The 12,846-nt window shown below is 45.8% G+C and overlaps 1 protein-coding gene across 1 annotated transcript in view; it reads right to left on the minus strand.

The window, feature by feature from the left end:
- The window catches only part of LOC128662830 (carboxypeptidase M), a 312,750-nt gene that overhangs the window by 2,450 nt on the left and 297,454 nt on the right, over positions 1-12,846 (minus strand). The window lies entirely within an intron of this gene.

Here is a 12,846-nt window from a genome sequence, read left to right on the forward strand (position 1 = left end):
AAGTTAAGCATCAAACCGGGCTACTCTTGGGTCCTTAAAGGGACAGTCTAGTCAAAATTAAACTTTCACATTGCATGCCCTATCTGAATCATGAAACAAATTTTTAGTTTACTTTTATAATCTAGACAGCGCTAGTTCATATGTGCCTTATAGATAACATTGTGCTCACTTCCATGCAGTTATTTATGAGTTAGCACTGATTGGCTAAAATGCATGTTTGTCAAAAGAACTGAGATTTGGATAAGTCTGTAGAGGCTTAGAGGGCCGATTTATGAAAGATGCGAGCGGACATGATACGATGTAGCATAACATGTCCGCCGCACATCGATAAATGCCGACAGCGTATGCTGTCGGCATTTATCATTGCACAAGCAGTTCTTGTGAACTGCTTGTGCAATGCCGCCCTCTGCAGATTTGCGGCCAATCAGCCGCTAGCAGAGGGTGTCAATCAGCCCGATCGTATAGGATCATGCGGATTTATGTCCGCAGCCTGAGAGCAGGCGGACAAGTTATGGAGCGGCGGTCTTTAGGCCGCTGCTTCATAACTGCTGTTTCCGGCGAAGGGCATCAAGCTCCATTCGGAGCTTGATAATTCGGCCCCAGAGAGACAAAGTAATAATAGAGGTAAAAAGTATATTAATATAACAGTGTTGGTTATGCAAAACTGGGGAATGGGTAATAAAGGGATTATCTATCTTTTTAAACAAACATTCTGGAGTAGACTGTCCGTTTAATACTAATAAAGAACGATGTTTGGATTATATAGGGGTACTTTTTTGTATTCAAAACTACATAATAAAACAAGAGTAAAACTATATAATCAGAATGATATAAAGAATATGGGTTAAGGCCAGAACTGGACCAACAATAAATATTCTGAAATATAAACAGCACCTTGCAGATAAAAGGAAGGCTATTGCCTGTAATATAAAGTGGGGCATTGTAGAAGAAAAGTTGAGGTAAAGTATAATATTTTAAAATTATGGATGGGAAAAAACATTTCTCTAACGTTTTCAAATATTATGTGACAATATTTTCTGGAATGGTTATGTGGCCATCTAGTGGCTAAAAAAAGGAAATTAACATCTTTCTAAGAGATTTTAAAAATTCCTAATGTGAATTGTAAAACAGAAAAATGGATAATAATAATATCTAAAAGATTAAATATTAATAAACAAGATAAGACTCACTTTTTCCAAAAGGGATCTATAGGTAGAGACAATCTCTTTTACATTTAAACATACTATGGTACTTTATACACAATATATATTTAATCCCTCTCCCTTGGTTGCTGGCTGTGACATAAGGACCAAAATGTAACTTAAATATGGAAGCCATCATTGCCAATGACAATACAGAGATGATCAGGAATATAATATAACCTGTCAATTTACATTTTTAAATTCTCTTATATATTGATAGAAAAACATATGGATAAAAGACATATTTCAAATATCTCTCATTGCCACTATAGTAAATAAGGTTGAGAACTGAGAAACCTGTATACTATAACATGGAAATAATGTGAATATGTGTCTATAACATCAATAGGATAGAATTCTCCTAGGATATACTACCTATTGTAAGTTCTATAAGAGATATATACTAATGAATGAGGATATATAATCACAAACAATTATAAAATAAAGTTAACAATTACAAATTAACCCTGTTGGATCGCCATCTCTTTAAAAAACAAAGCTGTGGTGGTAAATAGGGAATATATGTATGTTCTCAACCCGTGCATCAGGGTATGCAACTTAGGACTAACGCAGTCGAGTTAGCTCATACGAAGAATTGTGCGGTACTGAAATATTAAAAATAGTCATCCATAGAATATATATATTTTACAGTATTAATAATTTTTTATATAATTATTTCAATAACGAATGAAAAAGAGCATAAAATTAAAACAATTTCTGGAACAAGTTGTTCCAGAAATTGTTTTAATTTTATGCTCTTGATAAAGGCTTCTTTTAGCCGAAACACGGTGAGCTGTATTTTTATAAACCTGAAGCTGCATCTGAAGACACCTTTGTGATGTTTTTAATAAAAGGCTTATTTTAACTGAAATCGCGTGAGTATAACCTCTGTTTGTGCGCCTACCATACTGTTTGAAACTTGCTACACTATTGTGAGAAGCCTGGTTAACTCAGAGGGCGTGAGCAGCTTGGATCCCCTGACACAGCGCCGCCACTTTTGATATTTCTTGCATCTACACACAGTTTGGAAGAACCGGGGCTGGCAGCGAGCACCAGAAGGGAAGTGCTAACATAGCTTCATACTTTATCTATATTGATAAGTCCTCTTTACTCCTTACTGTTTCCCGGCTCTCCTTCTCACTAGCCCCTCTTTACTCCTTACTGTCTCCCGGCTCTCCTTCTCACTAGCCCCTGTTTACTCCCTACTGTCTCCCAGCTCTCCTTCTCACTAGCCCCTCTTTACTCCTTACTGTCTCCCGGCTCTCCTTCTCACTAGCCCGTTTACTCCTTACTGTCTCCCGGCTCTCCTTCTCACTAGCCCCTCTTTACTCCTTACTGTCTCCCGGCTCTCCTTCTCACTTGCCCCTCTTTACTCCTTACTGTCTCCTGGCTCTCCTTCTCACTAGCCCCTCTTTACTCCTTACTGTCTCCCGGCTCTCCTTCTCACTAGCCCCTGTTTACTCCCTACTGTCTCCCGGCTCTCCTCACTAGCCCCTCTTTACTCCTTACTGCCTCCCAGCTCTCCTCACTAGCCCCTGTTTACTCCTTACTGTCTCCCGGCACTCCTTCTCACTAGCCCCTCTTTACTCCTCACTGTCTCCCGGCTCTCCCTCTCACTAGCCCCTCTTTACTCATTACTGTCTCCTGGCTCTCCCTCTCACTAGCCCCCTCTTTACTCCTTACTGTCTCCCAGGTCTCCTCACTAGCCCCTCTTTACTCCTTACTGTCTCCCGGCTCGCCTTCTCTCTCACCCCTCTTTACTCCTCACTGTCTCCCGGCTCTCCCTCTCACTAGCCCCTCTTTACTCCTTACTGTCTCCCAGGTCTCCTCACTATCCCCTCTTTACTCCTTACTTTCTCCCGGCTCTCATTCTCACTAGCCCCTCTTTACTCCTTACTGTCTCCCGGCTCTCCCTCTCACTAGCTCCTCTTTATTCCTTACTGTCTCCCGGCTCTCCTTCTCGCTAGCCCCTCTTTACTCCTTACTGTCTCCCAGCTCTCCCTCTCATTAGCCCCTCTTACTCCTTACTGTCTCCCGGCTCTCCTTCTCACTAGCCCCTCTTTACTCCTTACTGTCTCCCGGCTCTCCTTCTCACTTGCCCCTCTTTACTCTTTACTGTCTCCCGGCTTTCCTTCTTACTAGCCCCGGTTTACTCCTTACTGTCTCCCGGCTCTCCTTCTCACTAGCCCCTCTTTACTCCTCACTGTTTCCTGGATCTCCCTCTCACTAGCCCCTCTTTACTCCTTACTGTCTCCAGGCTCTCCTCACTAGCCCCTGTCTACTCCTTACTGTCTCCCGGCTCTCCCTCTCACTAGCCCCTCTTTACTCCTTACTGTCTCCAGGCTCTCCTCACTCGCCCCTCTTTACTCCTTACTGTCTCCAGGCTCTCCTCACTCGCCCCTCTTTACTCCTCACTGTCTCCCGGCTCTCCCTCTCACTAGCCCTTCTTTACTCCTTACTGTCTCCCAGGTCTCCTCACTAGCCCCTCTTTACTCCTTACTGTCTCCCAGGTCTCCTCACTAGCCCCTCTTTACTCTTTACTGTCTCCCAGGTCTCCTCACTAGCCCCTCTTTACTCCTTGCTGTCTCCCGGCTCTCCCTCTCACTAGCTCCCTCTCACTAGCCCCTCTTTACTCCTTACCGTCTCCCAGGTCTCCTCATTAGCCCCTCTTTACTCCTTACTGTCTACCGGCTCTCCTCACTAGCCCCTCTTTACTCCTTACTGTCTCCCGGCTCTCCTTCTCACTAGCCCCTCTTTACTCCTTACTGTCTCCCGGCTCTCCTTCTCACTAGCCCCTGTTTACACCTTACTGTTTCCCGACTCTCCTCACTAGCCCCTCTTTACTCCTCACTGTTTCCCGGCTCTCCCTCTCACTAGCCCCTCTTTACTCCTTACTGTCTCCAGGTCTCCTCACTAGCCCCTCTTTACTCCTTACTGTCTCCAGGCTCTCCTCACTCGCCCCTCTTTACTCCTCACTGTCTCCCGGCTCTCCCTCTCACTGGCTCCTCTTTACTCCTTACTGTCTCCCGGGTCTCCTCACTAGCCCCTCTTTACTCCTTACTGTCTCCTGGCTCTCCCTCTCACTAGCCCCTCTTTACTCCTTACTGTCTCCCAGGTCTCCTCACTAGCCCCTGATTACTCCTCACTGTCTCCCAGCTCTCCTTCTCACTAGCCCCTCTTTACTCCTCACTGCCTCCCGGCTCTCCTTCTCACTAGCTCCACTTTACTCCTCATTGTCTCCCGGCTTTCCTTCTCACTAGCCCCTCTTTACTCCTTACTGTCTCCCGGCTCTCCTTCTTACTAGCCCCTCTTTATTCCTCACTGCCTCCCAGCTCTCCTTCTCACTAGCCCCTCTTTACTCCTCACTGTCTCCCGGCTCTCCTTCTCACTAGCCCCTCTTTATTCCTAACTGCCTCCCGGCTCTCCTTCTCACTAGCCCCTCTTTACTCCTCACTGTCTCCCGGCTCTCCTTCTCACTAGCCCATCTTTACTCCTCACTGTCTCCCGGCTCTCCTTGCATCTATATTTGTATATAGTTCTTTCCCTATTTCTAGTGTTACCCATCTCCCTCTTTTTTTTGTGTCATCACTTCCCTCGCCTCACTTGTTTCTGACTGCTCTTCTATGTTCCCTGTTTCCTCCCTCTCCCCTTCACATTATTCTTGTTGTTATATTCCTTCCTTTTATTTCCTCTCTTCCTTTTCCCCTTTATTTTACCTTTTTTCTTAAGTGCTGTCCCGTCTTCCTAAGCCTCATTGTTAATTCCCCCCCCCTTAGTCACAGATGCACCTGTCTGACTGGTCACCTGAATCAGATTTGCTGTCCACTCCCACCTGACTTACAATACCATTGCTAACTAATTTACTGAGTGCAGTTGGTACTTATAACTCCTCCTTATGTAGAGATTCAGTCGGCGAGATTACGAGTCTTGCATTAGGAAAAAAGCAGCGTTGGGACCTCTCAACGCTGCTTTTTAAGGCTAACGCTGGTATTACAAGTCTTGCAGGTACAGGTGTACCGCTCACTTTTTTTGGTCAGACTCGAAAATACCGCAAATCTACTTCATCAATTGCGTATCCTATATTTTCAATGGGATTTGCCTAACGCAGGTATTAAGTCTTCCAAAAAGTGAGCGGTACAGCCTCTCCTGTCAAGACTGATACCGCATTTAAAATTTAGTAGTTAAAAGTTTTATGGGCTAACGCCGTAATATAAAACTCTTAACTAAAGTGCTAAATAGTACACTAACACCCATAAACTACCTCTTAACCCCTAAACCGAGGCCCCCCCCACATCGCAAACACTAAAAAAATATTTTTAACCCCTAATCTGCCGAACCGGACATCGCCGCCACTCTAAAAAATATATTAACCCCTAAACCGCCGCACTCCCCCATCGCAAACACTAGTTAAATTTTATTATCCCCTAGTCTGCCGTCCCTAACATCGCCGACACCTACCTACATTTATTAACCCCTAATCTGCCGCCCCCAACATTGCCGCAACTATATTAAATGTATTAACCCCTAAACCTAACCCTAACACCCCCCTAACTTAAATATAATTTAAATAAATAAAATAACTATCATTAACTAAATTATTCCTATTTAAAACTAAATACTTACTGTGACAGACCCTTCTGTCAGGACTGAAGGAGTTAACTGTGTTTAGCTTTAAGAAGCTAATTTCTAAAGACAGGTTTGCTGGCCTCAGCTATTGTGTGCTATAATTACGTTTAAGTAATAAACATTCCATTGTTTAATCACATCTAGAGAGCAGACGCCTCAGTGATAAGAGAAGCCAAGTGTGTGTCTTGTGTTCAAGTTGTTATCAGCTTGAGCAAGGTATTCTATTGTATCATGTCAAAGGGCGTGTTCCATCCATCTAATGTACAACAGTCTTTCAACCCCCCCATCTGGGGTCAAACCTGTATAAATACTAGGCATCTAGCCTTTAATAAATGTCATTCTGTTTTAAACCTGATGTGAAGCCTGGTCTCATGTTTGAGGGGAAAAACTGGCTGGGTTGTGAGTTGCTGATTCCCTATGCAGGACATTGTTCATCTGGTGTTAACCCTTGGTATCCTGTTGGTACCGTAACAATTGGTGGCAAGCGACGGGATGAACCTTATCGCCCAGAAGAGCAACTACACAAGCCAGTAACCTCAGGAAGAGGGGGATTATTACAATACTGACTAAGATGGAAAAGAGAAAAGTAAATTTTGCAGCTTTTAAAAACTTCCTGGAAACAGAAGGAGAGATTGATGGGTACCTTGCGGATTTTGAGAGGCAATGTGCACTACACAAGGTACCCGCAGAGGACTGGGTCACGATATTATCTGGAAAATTATCCGGCCGGGCCAGTGAGGCTTTTCGGGCCATTCCAGATGAGGAAGTCGGGGATTATAATACTGTAAAAGAGGCTCTGCTCTCCAGGTATGCGGTTACACCGGAGGCATACCGGAGGCGGTTCAGAGACACTGTTAAATTACTAACAATAGGAGGTATATAAGGGATAAAGTAAAGTCTATATCCCTTTAAAGAATTCTTAAATACTAGTAGAGTGTGTAGTAAGCAAGAGCCCCATAATCGCTATTCAAAAGCACAAAATAATGATATGTTCGTATATTTAGGTATATTATAAGACGTTGTTGTTTTGTTTTGTATTGCCAAACATATTCATTCAGTTTTACTGCAATATGCATTCTGTGTAATGTTGTGTTTTAAATTTTAATCAGAATATCAACATCGGCGACTCACATCTGACTTACCACACATGAGACACATTGTTTGTTAGTGGGTGTGTCGGATCGGAGTCTACGATAGGCCTATAGTTCAACCAATGGAAACATAGCTGGACGTTTAAGAAGAGGATCCCCGCGAAATAAGTTATCACACCCTGAGTCTTGAGAAAGTCCCGACAAAGGAGGACGAAACGCGTAGACATCAATAGGGACACTGTTGATAGACATTTATATTCATTTGTTCTTACAAGTACTCGTTTATCCGTCATCATTTGGGTTATTAACATCTGAGCCTGGGGTTTTCACGGAGACGCCATAATCGATCCCAGTGTGAAGAGCCAAGAGAGAAACTGTGATCCAGCGGACTGTTAATACCTAAAGGCTTGAATATTGCTAACTTCTTGTAAGTGCAATTTGTTTTTAGCGCATGATATAATAAAAAAAGTTTTACCTTGAGTTGCGGTTGCGCTCTGTTCCCTTTTTGTGTTCGCAGCTTCCCGTGGTTTGGGCGCTCTTCAGCGTCTAACGAGCATCAAAGCAGCACCGCTCTCAACAACAGAGACAGGAGGATCTTTATTCTGACATTCGAATATATGTTTAAGTTTACCATACTCCTGGGGACATCGAGGTGAGATAGGTAGCACATGTCAAGCTACTTTTTAGTTTGTTTTAATGTCATATGTAACAGTTAGGTGATGTTTTATTTTTGAATATTGCATTTGTCAATTCAATTGATTTTCAACATTGTTCATATTGACTGTGTTGTTCTATTGTGTAATAGGAGTGCTTAGCAGTCGGCTCACGTAGACATTTTTACATTGTGAATTTTTACTTTGTATGCTAATCTTGTAACCGGTCTAGTGTGTAGAGTACAGCCAGCTGATAATAGGTTACAGTAGGCTCTACAGCAGTGGTCAGTTAGCGCAGTGTTAGGGTAATAGTATACTGTTAAATTAGCTGGAGATTCCTACCTTGAGTGGGCATGTAAGGTGCACCGCACAGCAGCTCACTGGATAGCGGGGTGCCAAGCCGTATCTGGGGAAGAGGTGCTGCAGCTATTCCTGCTGGAACATTGCTTCGACAAGTTACCCGCAGGAGTTCGAGAGTGGGTTCGGAACCGTAAACCCTCCACCCTGCAGGAAGCGGCTCGCTTGGCAGATGAGTATACGGATGCCCGCAAACTGGAAACTGCTACCACTAAGCCCCCTGCTAGAGTGGAGTACAGACCCCCAGTCACCCCAGCAGCTGCCAGTTACCAAACCCTGGCGCACCGCTATACCACACGGCCTCCGGCCATGAACTACCCTCAGAGAGCCCGGTTCAATTTGTGGTGCTACTCACAACCTATTCGGTGCTTTAGATGTAAGCAACTAGGGCACCATGACCTTGCTTCAAAAGAACTTGGTGTCTGAGAAACAGCACACTGGAGACACTGTGGCTGTGAGGGTAGCAGGGGGCGATGTGTTCCGCCTACCTGTTGCCAGGGTACATTTGCATTGGGGAGTGGGCGCTAGACCTGTGAATGTGGGGGTCAAGAAGGACTTACCTGCTGATGTTCTTCTTGGAAATGACTTGGCCCCCCTTGTTTCTGCCTATGCTCCCATGGGTCCCGCTGATGTTAACCCTGTGACTACCCATGCCCAGACCCGTGCCACCGAGACCGACCCACCTGCTGCTGAGACCCAGGTAAGACTTTCTCCCCCGACTTGTACCCTAGACCAGACCCCCTTAAGCTGGGATACCCCAGAGACGTACGGGAGGGAAACCCGGGAGGATCCGACCCTTCAGAAATACAGGGCTAGGGCAGATGCTGGAGAAGAGGGGGTAGATGGGGAACGTTATGAGTAGGTGGGGGATCGGCTATATAGAATCCCCAAACCTGCCCAGAAAAGTACTGCCCCTCCACAGAATCGGCAGCTGGTGGTGCCTGCGAAATACCGGCAAGAGATTCTGCGGATTGGGCACGATGTACCATTAGCTGGACATCTAGGGTCCCGCCGCACAGCTCATAGGATCACCCAGAATTTCTTCTGGCCCAATTTTAACAGAGATGTGCGGGTATATTGTAGTACTTGTGACACCTGTCAATGGGTGGGTAAGCGGGGGGATCACCCAAAAGCTAGGCTTATGTCTATGCCTGTCATTGGGGAACCCTTTTCCCGCATAGCCGTTGACATTGTGGGTCCACTGGCCAGGGCTAGTCCATCAGGTAAGAAGTATATTCTCACTGTGGTGGACTATGCCACTCGTTACCCAGAGGCAGTAGCACTGTCGAATATAGAGGCAGAGACAGTCGCTGATGCCCTAGTTAAGGTTTTTACTAGGGTCGGGTTCCCTAAGGAGATTCTCTCTGATCAGGGGACCCAGTTTACCGCTGTGCTCACCCAGCAGCTGTGGAAGGTGTGCGGCATTAAACCGTTGCTCAGTTCGCCTTATCACCCACAGACTAACGGTCTCTGCGAGCGCTTTAATGGCACCCTCAAGCAGATGCTGAGGACCTTCACGGACACTTGCAGAGACTGGGAACGATTCCTGCCTCATCTGCTATTTGCGTACAGAGAGGTGCCCCAGGAATCTACTGGGTTCTCTCCCTTTGAGTTACTCTATGGGAGAAGGGTCCGCGGCCCCCTGGATCTCATTAGAGGACACTGGGAGGGAGAGATAGAGCAGGAGGGAACCCCCATCGTGCCATATGTTCTGGAACTCCGGGACCACATGGAGAAACTGTCTCTGATGGTAAGAGAGAATCTCCAGGTGGCCCAGGGGAGACAGAAGGGGTGGTACAATCAGGGTGCCCGGCAGCGGGTCTTCCAGGTTGGACAGAAGGTTTTGGTGCTCAAGCCTGTGAAGACCAACAAGATGCAAGCATCTTGGCAGGGCCCGTATAAGGTGTTATCTCAGGTGTGTGATACTACCTATATTATAGCCAGCTGTGCAGATGAGAGGATCCAGCGATCCTTTCATGTGAACATGCTGAAGGAGTATCAGGAGAGGCGAGAGGATGTAGCTGCAGTATGTGCCCCTGCTGCAGATGACCCAGAGAATTTACCCCTACCCGACTTATTAGAGAAGGACCCCCAGACTGACCTCACTAGTCTTGTGCAGCTAGGGGACCGGTTAAACCCTACCGAGAGGGTACAGGCAAGACAGCTCCTGTGGGAGAAGCAGGCGACGTTCTCCCAAGAGCCCGGCTACACTACTCTAGCTGTACATAAGGTAGAGACACCTGGACAGAATCCCCTGCGACAGCCTTCCTACCGTATACCCGAAGCAGTCCGAGAAGGAATGCGGAAGGAGATACAGGAGATGGCTCGGATGGGAGTGATCGAGCACTTCGATAGTCCTTGGGCTTCACCTGTAGTCCTGGTACCTAAGAAAGATGGAACCACCCGGTTCTGTGTGGACTACAGGTGGCTCAACGAGAGGACCACCACTGACGCTTACCCGATGCCCCGGGTAGACGAATTACTAGACCGTATTGCTAGGGGACGCTTTCTGACAACCATAGACCTGTGTAAAGGCTATTGGCAGATTCCCCTGGCCGAGGATGCTATCCCCAAGTCGGCATTCGTCAACCCATTCGGCCTGTACCAGTTTAAGGTCATGCCCTTTGGGATGAAGAATGCTCTGGCTACCTTCCAGCGTATGGTGGATAGACTCCTCGATGGCTTCCAGGAATTTGCTTGTGCATACCTGGACGACATTGCGGTTTACAGTGAGTCCTGGGAAGAACACCTTACCCATGTAGGGGTGGTTCTGGACAAGATTCGGGCCGCTGGCCTGACCTTGAAACCAGACAAGTGCCATCTAGGTATGGCTGAAGTACAGTACTTGGGTCACCGAGTGGGGTGTGGGAGACAGAGACCGGAGCCAGCCAAGGTAGAGGCTGTGGCTAACTGGCCCACACCTATCACTAAGACCCAAGTGCTAGCCTTCCTGGGGACGGCCGGGTATTACCGACGTTTTGTCCCAGACTACAGTACTATCGCCAAGCCCCTGACTGACCTGACTAAAAAGAACCTCCCCAAACAGGTCCTGTGGTCTCCAGCTTGTGAAGCTGCGTTTCAGGCACTGAAGCAGGACCTTGTGAATGCCCCTGTCTTGGCTGCCCCAGTCCCTAACAAACGTTTTCTCATTCATACAGATGCTTCCATGTATGGACTGGGGGCTGTACTGAGTCAAGTCGGGGAGGATGGAGGAGAGCACCCTGTCGCATACCTAAGCAGAAAGTTGTTACCTAGGGAAGTGAGTTATGCGGCAGTAGAGAAGGAATGTTTAGCCCTGGTCTGGGCACTGAAGAAGTTGAACCCTTATCTATACGGACAGGAATTTTCCCTCATAATGGACCACAATCCCTTAGTCTGGCTTAACCGGGTCTCAGGAGACAATGGTAGATTGCTGAGGTGGAGTTTAGCCCTCCAGCCCTATAACTTCACCATCGGCTACCGGCCCGGTAAGCTAAACGGGAATGCAGATGGATTGTCCCGGCAAACTGACATGCCTACCACCTCCTAGTCCAGTCATCCCCAGGTTGACCCGCCAAAGGGTCAAGCCGGGTCTGCCGGAGTGTTCCACAAGGGGGGAGCTATGTGACAGACCCTTCTGTCAGGACTGAAGGAGTTAACTGTGTTTAGCTTTAAGAAGCTAATTTCTAAAGACAGGTTTGCTGGCCTCAGCTATTGTGTGCTATAATTACGTTTAAGTAATAAACATTCCATTGTTTAATCACATCTAGAGAGCAGACGCCTCAGTGATAAGAGAAGCCAAGTGTGTGTCTTGTGTTCAAGTTGTTATCAGCTTGAGCAAGGTATTCTATTGTATCATGTCAAAGGGCGTGTTCCCTCCATCTAATGTACAACAGTCTTTCAACCCCCCCATCTGGGGTCAAACCTGTATAAATACTAGGCATCTAGCCTTTAATAAATGTCATTCTGTTTTAAACCTGATGTGAAGCCTGGTCTCATGTTTGAGGGGAAAAACTGGCTGGGTTGTGAGTTGCTGATTCCCTATGCAGGACATTGTTCATCTGGTGTTAACCCTTGGTATCCTGTTGGTACCGTAACACTTACCGATAAAATAAACCCTAAGATAGCTACAATATAACTAATAGTTACATTGTATCTACTTTAGGATTTATTTTTATTTTACAGGCAATTTTGTTTTTATTTTAACTAGGTAGAATAGCTACCTAGTTAAAATAAATTCAAATTTACCTGTAAAATAAATCCTAACCTAAGTTGCAATTAAACCTAGCACTACACTATAATTAAATTAATTACCTAAACTAAATACAATTAAATACAAATATAATAAATTATATAAAGTATGAAAAAACAAACACTAAATTACAGAAAATAATAAAATAATTACAATTTTTTAAAACTAATTACACCTAATCTAATCCCCCTAATAAAATAAAAAAGCCCTAAACTATACTAAATTACAAATAGCCCTTAAAAGGGCCTTTTGCGGAGCATTTCCCCAAAGTAATCAGCTCTATTACCTGTAAAAAAAAGTACAATACCACCATCCCCCAACATTAAAACCCACCACCCATACACCCAACCCTACTCTAAAACCCACCCAATACCCCCTTAATAAAACCTAACACTAATTCCTTGAAGATCACCCTACCTTGAGAAGTCTTCCCCAAGCCGGGCCGAAGTCCTCAACGAAGTGGTCCTCCAGACGGGCAGAAGTCTTCATCGAAGCCGGCCAGAAGTGGTCCTCCAGATGGCATCTTCTATCTTCATCCATCCGGCGTGGAGCGGGTCCATCTTCAAGTTATCCGACGCGGAGCATCCTCTTCAAACGAAGTCCAACTGAAGAATGAAGGTTCCTTTAAATGACATCATCCAAGATGGCATCCCTTGAATTCCGATTGGCAGATAGAATTCTATCAG

The sequence above is a fragment of the Bombina bombina genome, chromosome 6 (assembly GCF_027579735.1).
Source record: "Bombina bombina isolate aBomBom1 chromosome 6, aBomBom1.pri, whole genome shotgun sequence".
Taxonomy (NCBI): Eukaryota; Metazoa; Chordata; class Amphibia; order Anura; family Bombinatoridae; genus Bombina; species Bombina bombina.